General features: G+C 41.9%; 1 protein-coding gene across 2 annotated transcripts in view; it reads right to left on the bottom strand.

The window, feature by feature from the left end:
- The window catches only part of C1H1orf146 (chromosome 1 C1orf146 homolog), a 38171-nt gene that overhangs the window by 20296 nt on the left and 1809 nt on the right, over positions 1–16066 (bottom strand). Inside the window, exon 1 of one of the 2 annotated variants that reach the window (XM_003892196.4) lies at positions 7743–8039. The exons of the other annotated variant lie outside the window; for it this stretch is intronic. The gene's annotated coding sequence lies outside the window, so the exon portion shown is untranslated. Of the gene's footprint in view, positions 1–7742; positions 8040–16066 lie in introns of those variants that run through there. 2 annotated transcript variants of the gene reach the window in all.

Genomic DNA, 16066 nt, shown 5'->3' with positions numbered 1-16066 from the left:
AATTAGCCAGGCATGGTGGTGGGTGCCTGTAGTCCCAGCTACTTGGGAGGCTGAGGCAGGAGAATGGCGTGAACCCAGGAGGCGGAGCTTGCAGTGAGCCGAGATCGTGCCACTGCACTCCAGCCTGGGCAACACAGTGAGACTCCGTCTCAAAAAAAACCAAAAAAAACAAAAAACTTCCTCTTTCCAAAGATGCTTTTGTATCAAAACTGCACTTGTACCACCTAAATTTATAAAAATGTTTAAAAAGACACTCTTAAGGGGAATAAAAAGACAAGCTAGAGACTGGAAGAAAATAACTGCAAAGCAAACATCTGGTAAATGACTTGTATCCTGAATATATTTTTAAAGACTCTCAAGGCTTGGGCTGGGCAAGGTGGCTCACGCCTGTAATCCCAGCACTTTGGGAGGCTGAGGCAGGCGGATCACTTAAGGCTAGGAGTTTGAGACCATCCAGGACAACATGGTGAAAAACCATCTCTACTAAAAATACAAAAAATTAGCCGGGCGTGGTGGTGCGCACCTGTAGTCACAGCTACTCAGGAGGCTGAGGCAGGAGAATCATCGGAGCCCAGAAGGCAGAGGTTGCGGTGACCTGAGATCGTGCCACTGCACTCCAGCCTGGGCAACAGAGCAAGACTGTCTCAAAAAACAAAACAAAAAAACAAAAACAAAACAAAAAAAGACACTCAAGGCTCAATAGTAAAAAAACCAAACAACCCAATTAAAAAATAGGCAAAAGATTTAAGCAGGTTATTCACCAAAGAAGACATGTAAGTGGCAAATAAGGACATAAAAAGATACTCAACATTATTAGGGAAATGCAAATTAAAGCTACAAGATACTACTACATACCTATTATAATGGCTAAAATTTAACAAACTAACAGTACCAAGTGTTGGTGAGGATGTGAGGAACTAGAACTCTCATACACTACTAATTGGTAAGTATATGGTACAACCAATTGGAAAACAGTTTGACATTTTCTTAAAAAGTTAATCATATACCTACCATGACATCCAGTCATTTTACTTCTAGGAAATTTATCAAAGAAAATAGAAAGCATACATCTATACAAGGATTTACACAAATGATTTATTTGTAGTAGCCAAAAATTAGAAACAACCCAAATGCCCCTCAACAGGTGGACACTGTAATACATTCATACAATGGCATATTACTCAGCCACAAAAAGGAATCAACTATTGATACACACAACAACCAGAGTCACTCTAAAAATTTATGAAGGAAAGATGCCAACCCAAAAGCATAGCACATATTGTATAGTTTCTTTTATATAAGAAATACAAACTATAGTGACAAAAAATTAAACAGAACAAGGGATAATGGGGAGAAAAGTGGGATTACAGAAAAGGCAGGAGGAAACCTTTGGGATGAGTATATTCACTATATTGATTGTAGTAATTGTTTCACAGCTGTATACATGTGTCAAAACATCACAGCATACAGTGTAATTTATTGCATATAAATTATACAATATAGACACACACACATGCCTGACTCGTACAGGTTTTATTTTTATTTATTTTTTGAGGCAGACTCTCACTCTGTCACTATGGCTGGAGTGCAGTGGCGTGATCTTGGCTCACTGAAGCCTCCTCCACCCAGGTGCAAGCAATTCTCGTGCCTCAGCCTCCTGAGTAGCTGGGACCACAGGTGTGCACCACCACGCCTGGCTGATTTTTTTGTATTTTTAGTAAAGATGGGATTTCACCATGTTGGCTAGGATGGTCACTCCTGACCTTAGGTGATCTGCCTGACTTAGACTCCCAAAGTGCTGGGATTACAGGTGTGAGTTGCCATGCGCAGCCATCTTACAGGTTTTTAAATAGCTCTGAAAATGTTTAATAATGTTAAGTGTGTCATTTTAAAATTAGCAAATTCTGTTGTGTCAGAAGAGAAGTACAGGAGTCCAACACCAGGGCTACTTAAAATATTTCTTATGGTGAGATTCTGATTATCTGCAGCAAATCTGGCTACTCCGATGCCAATTGCTTACTATTGCTGCTATGGAAACTAAAATTAATGCCAGGAAGTTGAAATCAAGCAAAGAAAGCAAAACAAATTGTTATGCATAGTGAAAAATAACCTCTTTGAAACACTTTGATATTCACTGAAAAACGTCCCAGAAGTTACATCCCAATTATTTTCCAAAAGGAAAAATATCTTCAACTTTTAGATAAAATAATCTTCACTGCTTACAAAGCTAGAAAAATACCATCTTTGCTCTTACAGCATGTTGTTTCAGTGGTAATATTTATTTTTTAATTTCAACTTTTATTTTAGATTCAGGGGGTACACGTGCAGGTTTCATGGGTATATTGTGTGATGTTGAGGTTTGGGGTACAAATGATCCCATCACCCAGGTCGTGAGCACAGTACCCAAAATGCAGTTTTTCAGCCCTTATCCTCCTTCCTCCTTCTCCTCTCTAGTAGTCCCCATTGTCTATTATTCGTATCTTTATTTCCATATGTACTCAATGGTCAGCTCCCACTTATAAGTGAGAGCATGTGATATTTGGTTTTCTGTTTATGCACTAATTCACTGAGGATAATGCCCTCCAGCTGCATCCGTGTTGCTGTAAAGGACATGATTTCCTTCTTTTTATGGCTGCATAGTATTCCATGATGTATATGTACTACATTTTCTTTATCCAAGCCATGATTTAATTTAATTCCTGCTTTTGCCATGAATTAAAAATATCCTTTGTCTCTGAGGCATCTTATATATTCTGCAAGCGTCTATAAAACAGTAACAGGCTAGCTTGTTAGCTTTCAAGTAGGATAAAATCTCAGACTTTTCACAGTTCTTGGCAGGCATTATCTACTAAGGTTGAAGATACTCGTAACCTGTAACTCAGCAACTCCACTTCTAAATGTATACTCAACAGAAATGTGTGTGATCTGTACTAAGAGACTTATATAAGAATGCTCATAACAGCATTTTTTAAAACTTCATTCTTCATACTTTTAAGGTTTCTTTTTAATCCTACCTGTCAAGGCTAGAATGGTCCATAGTTAGAATTGGAGGTCACAGTATGAACTCATTGTTAACTTAATATAGATACAGATGAATATACACAGAAATATTTTATAGATACTGTCATGTTCTGCATATTGACTGTTCAGTCAACAATGGACTTCATATATGACTAGTGGTGCCACAAGATGACAATACTGTATTTTACTTTTTTTACAGATATGTTTAGATATGCAGGTTGCCTACAGTATTCAGTACATTAACATGTTATACACATTTGTAGCCCAGGAGCAACAGGCTATACCATATAGTCTAGATGTCTAGTAGGCTACCCCATCTAAGTTTGTGTAATTACACTCTATGATGTTCTCACAATGACAAAATCACCTAATGATGCATTTCTCAGAACACATCCCCATCATTAAGCAATGCATGACTGTATGTGTATATACCCAGATTAGTATACACACATATTTCTTTACTCTGTTGGCTGAAAGGGCCTAAAAACAAATGACACCCTAGCACCTGGGTGCTAGCAACAAGTATACCTAGCACCCAGATTTGGGTTTCTTTTTTTTTTTTTTTTTTTTTTGAGACGGAGTCTCGCTCTGCCGCCCAGGCTGGGGTGCAGTGGCCGGATCTCAGCTCACTGCAAGCTCCGCCTCCCGGGTTTACGTCATTCTCCTGCCTCAGCCTCCCGAGTAGCTGGGACTACAGGCGCCTGCCATCTCGCCCGGCTAGTTTTTTGTAATTTTTAGTAGAGACGGGGTTTCACCGTGTTAGCCAGGATGGTCTCGATCTCCTGACCTCGTGATCCGCCCGTCTCGGCCTCCCAAAGTGCTGGGATTATAGGCTTGAGCCACCGCGCCCGGCCTCAGATTTGGGTTTCTAAATAGCATTCTCCAAAAAAGGAAGCAGGGCTCCTTGGAGAAATGGCTGATTCTAGGACTGGGACAGGAAACATACAAGATGAGTCCAGAGAATTTTACAGTGCCAAAAAGTAAGAAAGTACTTAAAAACAAAAACAGGCTGGGCACGGTGGCTCATGCCTGTAATCCCAGCACTTTGGGAAGCTGAGGTGGGCGGATCATGAGGTCAGGAGATGGAGACCATCCTGGCTAACACGATGAAACCCCATCTCTACTAAAAAATCAAAAAAATTAGCCAGGCGTGGTGGCAGGCGCCTGTAGTGCCAGCTACTCGGGAGGCTGAGGCAGGAGAATGGTGTGAAAGCAGGAGGTGGAGCGTGCAGTGAGCCGAGATCGCGCCACTGCACTCCAGCCTGGGCAACAGAGGGAGACTCCATCTCAAGAAAAAAAAAACAAACAAAAAAACCCACACAAACAAAAAACCCCCACACAGATGGCATTGATGGGGAATGTCATAAGAGCAGAGGAACCAACTGAAAGAGCTCCCAATGGCTAAAGCTGTAACAATTTGAGCAAAATAGCATTATAATCCAAAGTATAAAATGAATATCCATGAGTCTACACTGGTATAAATGTTTGAACAAACCAATAAATGGAGAAGAGACAAATCTGTGCAGAATAATTCCAAATAATTTATGTATATATACTCCAACATCAACAACAGGAACACAGAGCTGGGCACACTGGCACACACCTATAATCCAAGCTACTCAGGAGACTGAAGCAGGAAGACTGCTTAAGGCCAAGAGTTTGAGGCTGCAGTGCATTATGTTTGCACCTGTGAATAACCACTGTATTCCAGCCTGGGCAACACAGCAAGACCCTGTCTCTAAAAATATTAAACAGTGCGGTGGGGGGAGAATATAACTCCCCATTCCTTAGGTGTGCCTGCACATATGACTTCCTTACAAAGAGTACATACAGTACACAAAGTGGGTGAGTGGGAAGTAGCTTCGCATTAGAGAAGCCTGACAAACACTACTTCAGCCAAGTGGTCAAAGTCTACATCAGCAGTAATAAATCATGTTGATAGCATGTACTTTTGATATGATGTAGTCTTCCTTTCACTAACCCATAACCCGGTCCTATCATGAGAAAAACTTCAAACAAATTCCATTAGTAGGGCATCTACAAATTATCAGACCAGTAATTCTCAAAGCCTTCAAGGTCACCAAGATCAAGTAAGTCTGAAGAACTGTCACAGCCAAGAGGAGCCTAAGGAAACATTACAACTAAACGTAATGTGTTATCTTCATTGGGATCCTGGAACACAAGAAAAGCCTAAGGTAAAAACCAAGGTTAAAAACTAAGGGAATCTGAATAAACTACGGACTTCAACTAACAGTAACATAGCAATACTGGTTCATTAATTGTAACAAATGTACCATACTAATATTTTAATAACACAGGGCAATGGGTGTAAGATGTTAACAATGGGGGAAATTGGATATAGGGTATGTGGGAATACTCTGCAGTATTTTCTCATTTTTTTCTGTAAATCTAAAATGGTTGTAAAAAATGAAGTCTATTTTAAAAGTCCTACTTCAAGGCCCATTAGAATTCTGCCTCCTCCAGAAACCATCCCTGATCTCCTCAAACTGAGACTTCTCCTTATTTAGAATGTGCCTTACACCTTTATTGATCACATAAGCCACATTTTGCCCAATATAGTTGTTTATAAACGTATTTCATTGTCCTTACTAAATCATAAATTTCTTAACGTCAACCAAGTTTATATTATCCATGTTACTACTAATGCAAAAGCAGTTCAAAGCAAAATTGAGAAACCAACTAATCCAAATGAAAGTCAGGTGCGGTGGCTCACACCTGTAATCATACCTTTACTGATCACTTAAACCATATTTTGCCCAATACAGTTGTTTATAAATGTATTTCATTGTCCTTACTAAATCATAAATGTCTTAATGTCGACCAAGTTTATATTATCCATGTTACTAATAATGCAAAAGCAGTTCAAAGCAAAATTGAGAAACCAACTAACCCAAATGAAAGTCACTTTCAGGATGGGTGTGGTGGCTCACACCCTTATCCCAACACTTTGAGAGGCCGAGGCAGGTGGATCTCTTGAAGCCAGGAATTCGAGACCAGCCTGGCTAACATGGTGAAACCCCATCTCCACTAAAAATACAAAAGTCAGCCAGGTGTGGTGGTGTGCACCTGTAATCCCAGCAACTCGGGAGGCTGAGGCAGGAGAATCACTTGAACCCAGGAGGTGGAGGTTGCAGTGACCTGAGATCCCATCACTGCACTCCAGCCTGGGTGACAGAGCGAGACTCTGTCTAAAAAAAAAAAAAAAAGAAAAGAAAAAAAAAAGAAAGCGAGAAAGTCACTTTCAGTGATTGGTAAGTTAATATCTCCCAAGGTGATTTCATTATACTTTTCAACAACTTTAATAATTAGAAAGTTCTTCCTGGTGAGTGGAAACCAGCTGCTCTCTAATTTCCTCATTTATTGCATGAATGAATGAATGACAAGTTAACTAGCTCCATGAGAGCAGGGACACATTCTGATTCTATTTTACCTTACTCAGCACCTGGCACTCAGTAGACACTCAAAGATTTGTGAATAAGTAAATGGTAAGTTGGCTGGGGGAAGGGCTTCAACTTCTATAACTCCCCTCTACACACAATTACTAATACACTCATATAGCTATTAATACATGTATGCAAAGGTTACAAGAACTTTTTGAAGTAGTTACTGGTATATATGTAGATATGTATGCGTCTATCAGTTAGTAATCTATAAATATTCATTTAAATCTAGTAATATGTAAGTATTCATTTAAATCTTCACACCCTTATACATAGGTTTTAAAAACAATTTAAACAACTAAAGCTAAGAGAAGTAAAGTAATCACGTGCACAAATAAGTGAGAAAGGAGTTGGGGTCAGTCGTGGCCCAAGTCCCTGTTAAAGGCGAGGAATGAATCAGAAACCTGGGACTGGGGCAGCGCCTCCTCAGTATTTCTGGGGAAAAGCTCCTCGACCAGCAGCCAAGCAGGGACTGTGTGGCTTTGGGCAAATCACGTCACCTCTGGTTGGGCGGCGTCCTCACCTGAAAACAAAAGGCTTCTAAACTGGAGCTGAAGGCTGAGCTCGCAGGGACAGAGGGGAGCGGCAGGCGCGGGGCGGGGGTCCGGGAGGCCCGAGGGTGGAGGAGGGACGATCACTAATGGGCACCTGGGGGACGACAGAATCTGGACAACAAGCCCCCGTGACACGAGTTTACCTATGTAACACACCTGCACACGGACTCCTAAACCTAAAATAAAAGTTAAACTAAAAATAAAAACAAAAAGCTTGGACCCAATGGCCTCTTAAACCTTTGCCAGTTCCAAGGCCCTGGTATTCTGGGCTTTTGTTGTTACTGTTTTGTTTTTTCCAAGCTCTAGAGTGTTTGTAAATTTATGTTTCACAATGCCCTACCATCTCCAGCAAGTCACTTTCCCTACTCAGTCTCCTCACGGGTCCAGTGAGGGGCTGTCCGACAAGGATCTTCAAGGTCTCTACCATTGTTTACTTTTCGGAGTGACCAACAAAGCCTAAAGCAAATAAAATTTACTCGCAGGTGGGTGACAGGGCTTCTGACAGGGAAAACCCCGAGGGACCCCTTTCCACACCGGATTTTCCAGGAGAAAATAGGGTGGGCAGGATCTCCTCCCCTCGTCTGCCAAAGCCCTGAGGTAAAGCTCTGAGCTCGGCAAGTCAGAGCGCACTATGCCGGAGAAGAACAAAGAAAAACGTGAAGAGACAGGTCTGCTGAGGCCTCATCCCCCAGCGCTGCAAACCCACCTGCTCACCAGGCCCTCAGAGACTGCTCAGGGTTTACCAAACTTCCAGAACGTTCTGCGAGCAGAAAGACGCACCGCCGGCGGGGCGGGGCACCCAGGGTGCCTGGGGCAGGGTTCAGCAGCCGCTGGGCTTCTGCGCAACCGCAGACCCCGCAAACCTTTCCCGCGCTTCTGGCTCCTGCTTCTGGTTTGCAGGAAGCCGGAAGTGGTTAAGTAAAAACAAGATTTGTAGGCCAGGTGCGGTGGCTCACGCCTGTAATCCCAGCACTTTGGGAGGCTGAGGCGGGCGGATCACGAGGTCAGAAGTTCGAGACCAGCCTGACCAACATGGTGAAACCCCATCTCTACTGAAAATGCAAAAATCAGCTGGGCATGGAGGCGCGTGCCTGTAATCCCAGCTACGCGGGAGACTGGGGCAGGAGAATCGGTTGAACCCGGGAGGCGGAGGTTGCAGTGAGCCGAGATCGCGCCACTGCACTCCAGCCTAGGCAACAGGGCAAGACTACTTCTCAAAAAAAAAAAAAAAAAAAAAAAAAGGGAGAAAAAAGAAAATACAAGATTTGTTTGCGTGTTAGACTCAATTGTCCGGAATTGATTTTCACAGTTTTCTAAAATTCAGGCTCAATTCTTGGATTACTATCATTTGCAATATAAAATCAAAGTGGCCTTCAGTTTATCCAAATTATGAGAAAAGTAGATTTTCATGAGCGGCTATCAAAAGGACATACAGGGGACCCGTGTGTTTGCTTTTTAGGAACCCATTATGTTCAGACCTAATTGAAGCTCAGCAATTTATTAAGTGTCACAATCATAAAAATGTAAAAAGGCAAAGAAAGACCACTACTTGCCTTGAGCCTAATGGTTAGGATACAAAACGATGTGCCTTACTTTGTAAAACAGGTATTCCTGGAAAAAGGTGCTCCAGGAAAAATCCTTTGGAGTACACTTGTGATATGCTGTTAATTTTTCCCTGCGATAACAATTTCGTATGTCTGGCATTTTGTATAAGTGATATTAAAATTAGGTGCACTCTTGCTGCCTCTTTTGGACAGTTTGTTAAGGCAGGACAGGACACATCAGAAGAGGCAAGACTCAGCTGCGGCCACCATCTGGGTTTGGGAACCCCAGGAGTTGATTCAGCGCCGATGTGGGCAGGGGAGGTTTGGTGTTGCCATAGGACCCTCTCTGGAAGGTCCTCATATCTAAGGAAGTCTAACAGCAAAGGGGTATGGGAGACAGAAAAGATTAAGTAGCACAGGGTTTCAAAGGGTAGAGTACAAGAGGGGGTTCCCTCTCCACCTGTGATAGAACCAGGAGACTTAACTGGGTTGACAGCAGATATGCCAGTCCTGGCAGTAAAACCGGCAAGTGCAAAGGAGGGTCTGTTCTGGGTTGGGTACTGAAGTCCTGGGCAACTCACTGGAGGAAGAGAAAAACTAACTTTCTTGAGATCTTACTTTGTACCAGGCAGTTTACATGCTTACATATATGATTTTTGTTTTTGCTTTTTTACACAAGGTCTCACTCTGTTGCCCAAGCTTGAGTACAGTGGTGCAATCACAGCTTACTGCAGCCTCAAACTCCTGAGCTCAAGCAATCCTTCTGCCTCAGCCTCCCAGAGTGCTGGGATTACAGATAGATATGAGCCACTGTGCCTGGCTCATGATTTTATTAATTTTCTTTACAAATGCTATAAGGCATATGTTTTTCTCATTTTAAAGATAAGGAAACTGAGACTCAGAAATATTAAGTTACTTGGCTAGGGTAACATAGCTTGTGAGAAAAGAGCTGGGATTCAAGCCTGAATTACCAGATATTTAGGCCACATTGTACCTCTATAGCTCCTCCTCCACACATGGTCCCCTTTATAAGATCTGGGGCAACCATTTAGGATATATGAGTGGCAGAAATGACTTAACAAAAAGCCACAGATTATGGAGAGAGCATTGATTGTTTGTTCTTCCTTAATTTATCCTTCCTTCCCTCAGTCATTCACAAATATTTGGTAGTGTAGCGGAAAGAGCCTATACACTCTGTAGTCAAGCAGCCTGGCTTCATCTCCTGCCTCCACCACTTACCTATGTGGATGCAAACAAGTGACAATGTCTGTTTTCTTATCCTAAGGGTAATTGCCAGCTCATAAGTTGATACATGTAAGCCTTTTAGAACAATGCTTAGGATATAATAAGAACCCAATATGTTTACCTGCTATTATTATTGAAATGAGCTCTTAATGTTACCTGGCAATTGAACTGTATCTGCCCAGTCCATTCATTCCTCCATACTGCTAAACCACTGTTTAATGCCTTCTGCTGTGATTTATTTGTGTCCCTCCAAAATCTGTATGTTGAAACTTAACCCTTAGTGTGACAGTATTCAGAAGTGGAGCCTTTGGGGGGTGATTAAGTCTTGAGGGCTCCATCCTCATGAATGGGATTAGTGCCCTTAATAAAAGAACCCTAAGGAAGCTTGTTCCTTCATTCTGCCATGTGAGGACACAACTAGAAGGCACCATTTTTGAGGAATGGGCCCTCACTAGATGCTCCTTGATCTTGAACTTCCCTGTCTCCAAAGCTGTGAGCAACACATTTCTATTGTTTTTGTTTGTTTGTTTGTTTGTTTGAGATGGAGTCTTGCTGTGTCACCCAGGCTGGAGTGCAATAGCAGGATCTCAGCTCACTGCAACCTCTGCCTCCCGGGTTTGAGTGATTCTTCTGCCTCAGCCTCCCTCAACCTCCTGAGTAGCTGGGACTACAGGTGTGTGCCACCACACCTGGCTAATTTTTGTATTTTTAGTAGAGACGGGGTTTCACCATGTTGGCCAGGCTGGTCTCAAACTCCTGACCTCGTGATCCGCCCATCTCAGCCTCCCAAAATGCTGGGATTATAGGCATGAGTCACTGTACCTGGCCTCTATTGTTTATAAATTACCTGGTCTAAGGTATTTTATCGTGGCCATAATGGACTAAGACAATTCCTCCTTTCTTCAAATCTGTAGAACTATTCCTCATCTTCACTTTCAGCCGAAGTGAAATACTAACTGCTAATATTTCATAAATATTTATGATTTAATTTTAATAGTATTTAATATTAAATACTATTTAAATGGGATAAATAAAAGCTTCCAGAAGTGAAGTTCTACAGATGTCCACCTACCAATCTACCAACATCTATATGCACAGATTCTTCTTTCCTTCCAACTATAGTAGGTGAATTGTTTATAATCCTATGTAAGACCAACCCTCAAATGGACAACAGAGCCCATCTCTTCTTGCTTACCCAAGAACATAGCTCCACTGGCCAGGCACGGTGGCTCACACCTGTAATCCCAGAACTTTGGGAGGCTGAGGCAGGCGAATCACAAGATCAGGAGATCAAGATCAGCCTGGACAACATGGCTAAACCTCGTCTCTACTAAAAATACAAAAAATTAGCTAGGCGTGGTGGTGCACACCTGTAGTCCCAGCTACTCAGGAGGCTGAGGCAGGAGAATTGCTTGAACCTGGGAGGCAGAGGTTGCAGTGAGCCAAGATCATGCCACTGCACTCCAGCCTAGGTGACAGAGCAAAACTGTCTCAAAAAAAAAGAAAAAAGTGTGTGTGTGTGTGTATATATATATATATATATGTATGTGTGTGTGTGTGTGTGTGTGTGTGTATCCACCAATTCTTTCCTGACTCTTACAATCTTCAGGTTTCTCCTCTCTATTGTATATTCTCAATAGCAAATAAATACGCCATTATTTATCTCATCTTAAAATATCTTGATCTCCTCTCCCACTCCAGCTAACAACCCATTTCTCTGCTCTCTTTACAGAAAAACTCAAAAGGATTGTCTATAATTTCTGTTGCTAATGCCCTTTTTTCCCATTCTTTATCAAATGTATTCCGATCAAACTTTTCATTTCCACCATACCACAGAAATTGCCCATGTCAAAGTCATTGGTAAATCCAGCAAACAGTTGTCAATACTAATTTTACTTGGCCAATCAGCAGTACTTGTTACAGTTGATCATTTCCTCCTCCTGGAAAAACTTTCTCTCCTTGGCTTCCCCGTACCACGCTCTCATGGTTTCCCTCCAACCTCACTGGTCATTTATCAGCATCCTTATTGGTTCTTTCTCAAAACCCAACCTTTTAATCTTGCTTGGAGTGCCACAAGTTCAGTCCTTGGGCCTCTTTTCTTCTCTGGGTGTATTTGTTACTTTGGTGTCCTCCTTAACTCATAGTGTTAGATATCATCCATGTGCTGACAAATTCCAAATATCTATCTACAGCCCTGGCCTTTCCCCTGAACTCCAAACTGGTATAACCAATTGCCGTTTAATATTTCCAGTAATAGACATCTCAAATTTCACATGTCCAAAACTGAACTTCTGATTTCCCCTCCCAATGCTGCACCATCCATAGTCTTCCCTATCTCAATTAAAGATTACACACATTTTATGTAAATAGTTTGACTCTCTTACATACCCTTCTCATCCATCAGGAAGTCTTGTTGCCTCTACTTTCAAAATATATCCAGAGTCTGACCACCTTTCTGGCTTGAGTCACCATCAACTTTCACCTGGATTATTGCAATAGACTCCTAACATGTTTCCCTGTTTTCACCTTGCCCCTAAAGTCCTTTTTCAGCATAGCAACCAAGGTAATCCTTTGAAACAGAAGTCAGATTGTGTCTTTCCTTTGCTTAAAACTATATAATTGCTCTCAAAGAGATAATAAAAAAAAAGGCTGGGCGCAGTGGCTCACACTTATAATCCCAGCACTTTGGGAGCCCAAGGTGGGGGGATCACCTGAGGTCGGGAGTTCAAGACCAGTCTGACCAACATGGAGAAACCCCATCTCTACTAACAATACAAAATTAGCCGGGCATGGTGGTGGATGCCTGTAATCCCAGCTACTCAGGAGGCTGAGGGGGGACAATTGCTTGAACCCAGGAGGCGGAGGTTGCGGTGAGCCGAGATCACACCATTGCACTCCAGCCTGGGCAATAAGAGTGACACTACGTCTCAAAACAAAACAAACAAACATACACCATCTAATGGCTCTCAAACCTCTCAGAATTAAAGCTAAAATCCTTATGATAGCCAGCATGGTCCAATTCTCCCATGTATTGGTCCATTCTCACATTTCTGTGAAGCAATACCTGACACAGGAGAACTTATAAAGGAAAAAGGTTTAATTGACTCACAGTTCCACATGGCTTGGGAGGACTCAGGAAACTTAAAATCATGGCAGAAGGCAAAGGAGAAGCAGACACCTCCCCAACGGGGGGGCAGGAAGGAGTGAGTGCCGAGTGAAGGGCAAAAACCCCTTATAAAACCATCAGATCTCGTGAGCATTCACTCACCATCACCAGAACAGCATGGCAGAAACCACCCCCATGATTCAACTATCTCCACCTGTTCTGTCCTCAACATGTGGGAATTATGGGAATTACAATTCAAGATGAGATTTGCGTGGGGACACAGCCAAACCATATCATCCCATTACCCATCTGGCCTCATCTACTACTATCTCTCCCACTTGCATCCTCTGTTTCAGGCCCATTAGCTCCCTCCTTGCTTCTTTTACCTGTCAGGCATGCACCTGCTTCAGGGTGCATGCTTTTATGTCTGACATACTGACTTTTTGCACCAGCTTTTATGTCTGACATACTCTCTCTCCCCAATATCTTCATAGCTATCTCTCCTCCTTCAAATCTTAGCTCAACTATCATCTTTCAAAATAAAGCCTAACCTGACTTTCTAATTTAAAATTGGAACCACTCCTAATGCCAGGCACAGTGGCTCATGCCTGTAATCCCAGCACTTTAGGAGGCTGAGGTGAGTGGATCACTTGAGGCCAGGAGTTCAAGACCAGCCTGGCCAACATGGTGAAACCCCATCTCTACTAAAATACAAAAATTAGTTGGCCGTGGTGGAGCACACCTGTAATCCCAGCTACTCAGCAGGCTGAGGCAGGAGAATCGATTGAACCTGGGAGGCAAAGTTTGCAGTGAGCGGAGATCACACCACTGCATTCCAGCATGGGCAACAGAGTGAGACTCTGTCTCAAAAATAAATAAGTAAATAAAATGAAATAATAAATAAAATTTAAAAACAAAATTGGAATCACTCCTGATCCCTCTTAGTCTCCTCTATGCTTTTTGTTTTTGAGACAGGGTCTTACTCTGTCACCCAGGCTGAAGTGCAGTGGTGTCCTTGAGCTACCCATCCTCAGATGATCCTCCTACCTTAGTCTTCTGAGTAGCTGAGACTACAGGTGCACGCCACCATGCCCAACTGATTTTTGTATCTTTTGTAAAGACAAGGTTTCGCAATGTAGCCCAGGCTCTTCCATCCTTTTTTCATAGCACTTCTCACCTTCTAATGTACTATCTAATTTACATATTTATTATTTCTATTGTTCATGGCCTTTCTCTTCTCACTACCAATGTGAAGTCCGCAAGAGCAGAGATTTTTGTCTGTTTGGTTCACTGATGAATCTTTAGCACCTATTACAGAACGGTGTCTAGTACCTATTAAGCACTAATAAATACAGACAAACATTGAAGTGTCATTCATCCTCATCTATAAAGCCCCTTCTGGCTTATGTCTTAGTGATAACATAATCAGACTTCATTGAATGTTATCAGCCATAAGATACATTGTACCAATGGGGGCTTCTATTTTGATTAAAATTCTTAGCCTTATTACTTTTAGGCTTGAACTAATTTATTTCAAGCTTTGGTTTTCTGGGTCCAAGCTAATTAGTTTGTCTGAGAAGTATTTGCTAGAAATAGAAGTTTAGCAGCTAAGTTTGCTAACAAGTTTTCATTCAGGAGCTCATGTATTACTACTAATCATTTGTTACTAGAACAAATAAGGCTGTTTGAGTTGTACTTTCAAAGGTGCCTACGTGATTCAAGTCCAAATATACTGAAATTGAATACACAAATATATTTGGCAACTCTACAACAGCGCAACTCCCTGATTCACTACTCCCTAGAAGTTCTGCACAGGAATATGTTCAATTTACATTCCTGCTTACAGTCAGAACATTCCTAATTCAACAGCTGCAAGAAAGTTATAATGAAAAATTAACTCCATAAATTATTGATTCTTGGATTGAAAATGTATACCTCAACTTGAAAGCGTAGAATCAATAAAAAATATATATTTCATAAACCTTGCAATGCCATATTTCCACATTAGTTGCAAAATGACAAGCTGTTAGGAGACCGTGCAAAGAATAGCTTAGTTTTCTGTGTGAGATGCCTCAGTTTCACAAGCAGCAGCAAGCTCTCTAATCTTCCTAGTCTGAATGCATGTATCTATGATAATGAATGAACTTCAGTATTTTTCCCTTTTAGTCAATAGCAAACATTAACAAGAATTTTCTTTTGAGACTCCACTACCTCTTTTTTCGTTTTCTGTTTCATCTTTGATGTTTTTGACCTTGACGTTGTAACCTGTCAAACACATACACACACACACACACACACACACACACAGAGAGAGAGAGAGAGAGAATAAGGGAATTTTAGAGGAAATCTGATGAAAGAGAAGTAGCTGTTTTCAAGGCTAGCCCTTCACCAGTTTTCTTTGATATGGGAAATGGACACAATACTATATCCTTAGATCCTATGTATATAAATTCTTATTTTCAAATGGTTGGATTTAAACAATTTATTATTTTGAAAACAACAGGCTTAGTTCAATTAAACCATAAGTTATTTTTAAAATAGCTGGTTTGGCCAAGCGCGGTGCCTCGTGCCTATAATCCCAGAATTTTGGGAGGCCGAGGTGAGCAGATCACTTGAGGTCAGGAGTTCAAGACCAGCCTGGACAACATGGTGAAACACTGTCTCTACTAAAAATACAAAAATTAGCCAGGTGTGGTGGTGCACACCTGTAATCCCAGATATTTGGGTGGCTGAGGCAGGAGAATTGCTGGAACCCAGGAGGCAGAAGTCACAGTGAGTCAAGATTGTGCCGCTGCACTCCGGCCTTGATGACAGAGCAAGACTCTGTCATCATCATCATAATAATAATAATAATAATAATAGGCTGGGTGTGGTGGTTCACGCATGTAATCCCAGCACTTGGGGAGGCGGAAGCGGGTGGATTACCTGAGGTCAGGAGTTCCTGACCAGACTGGCCAACATAGTGAAACTCTGTCTCTACTAAAAATATAAAAAATTAGCTGGGTGTAGGCCGGGCACGGTGGCTCACGCCTGTAATCCCAGCATTTTGGGAGGCCGAGACGGGCGGATCACAAGGTCAGGAAATCGAGACCATCCTGGCTAACACGGTGAAACCCTGTCTCTACTAAAAATACA

This window comes from Papio anubis, chromosome 1, assembly GCF_008728515.1.
Source record: "Papio anubis isolate 15944 chromosome 1, Panubis1.0, whole genome shotgun sequence".
In the NCBI taxonomy this organism is placed as follows: domain Eukaryota; kingdom Metazoa; phylum Chordata; class Mammalia; order Primates; family Cercopithecidae; genus Papio; species Papio anubis.
The sequence above is the reverse complement of the archived record's forward strand: the minus strand, read 5'-3'. Positions and strand labels throughout refer to the sequence as shown.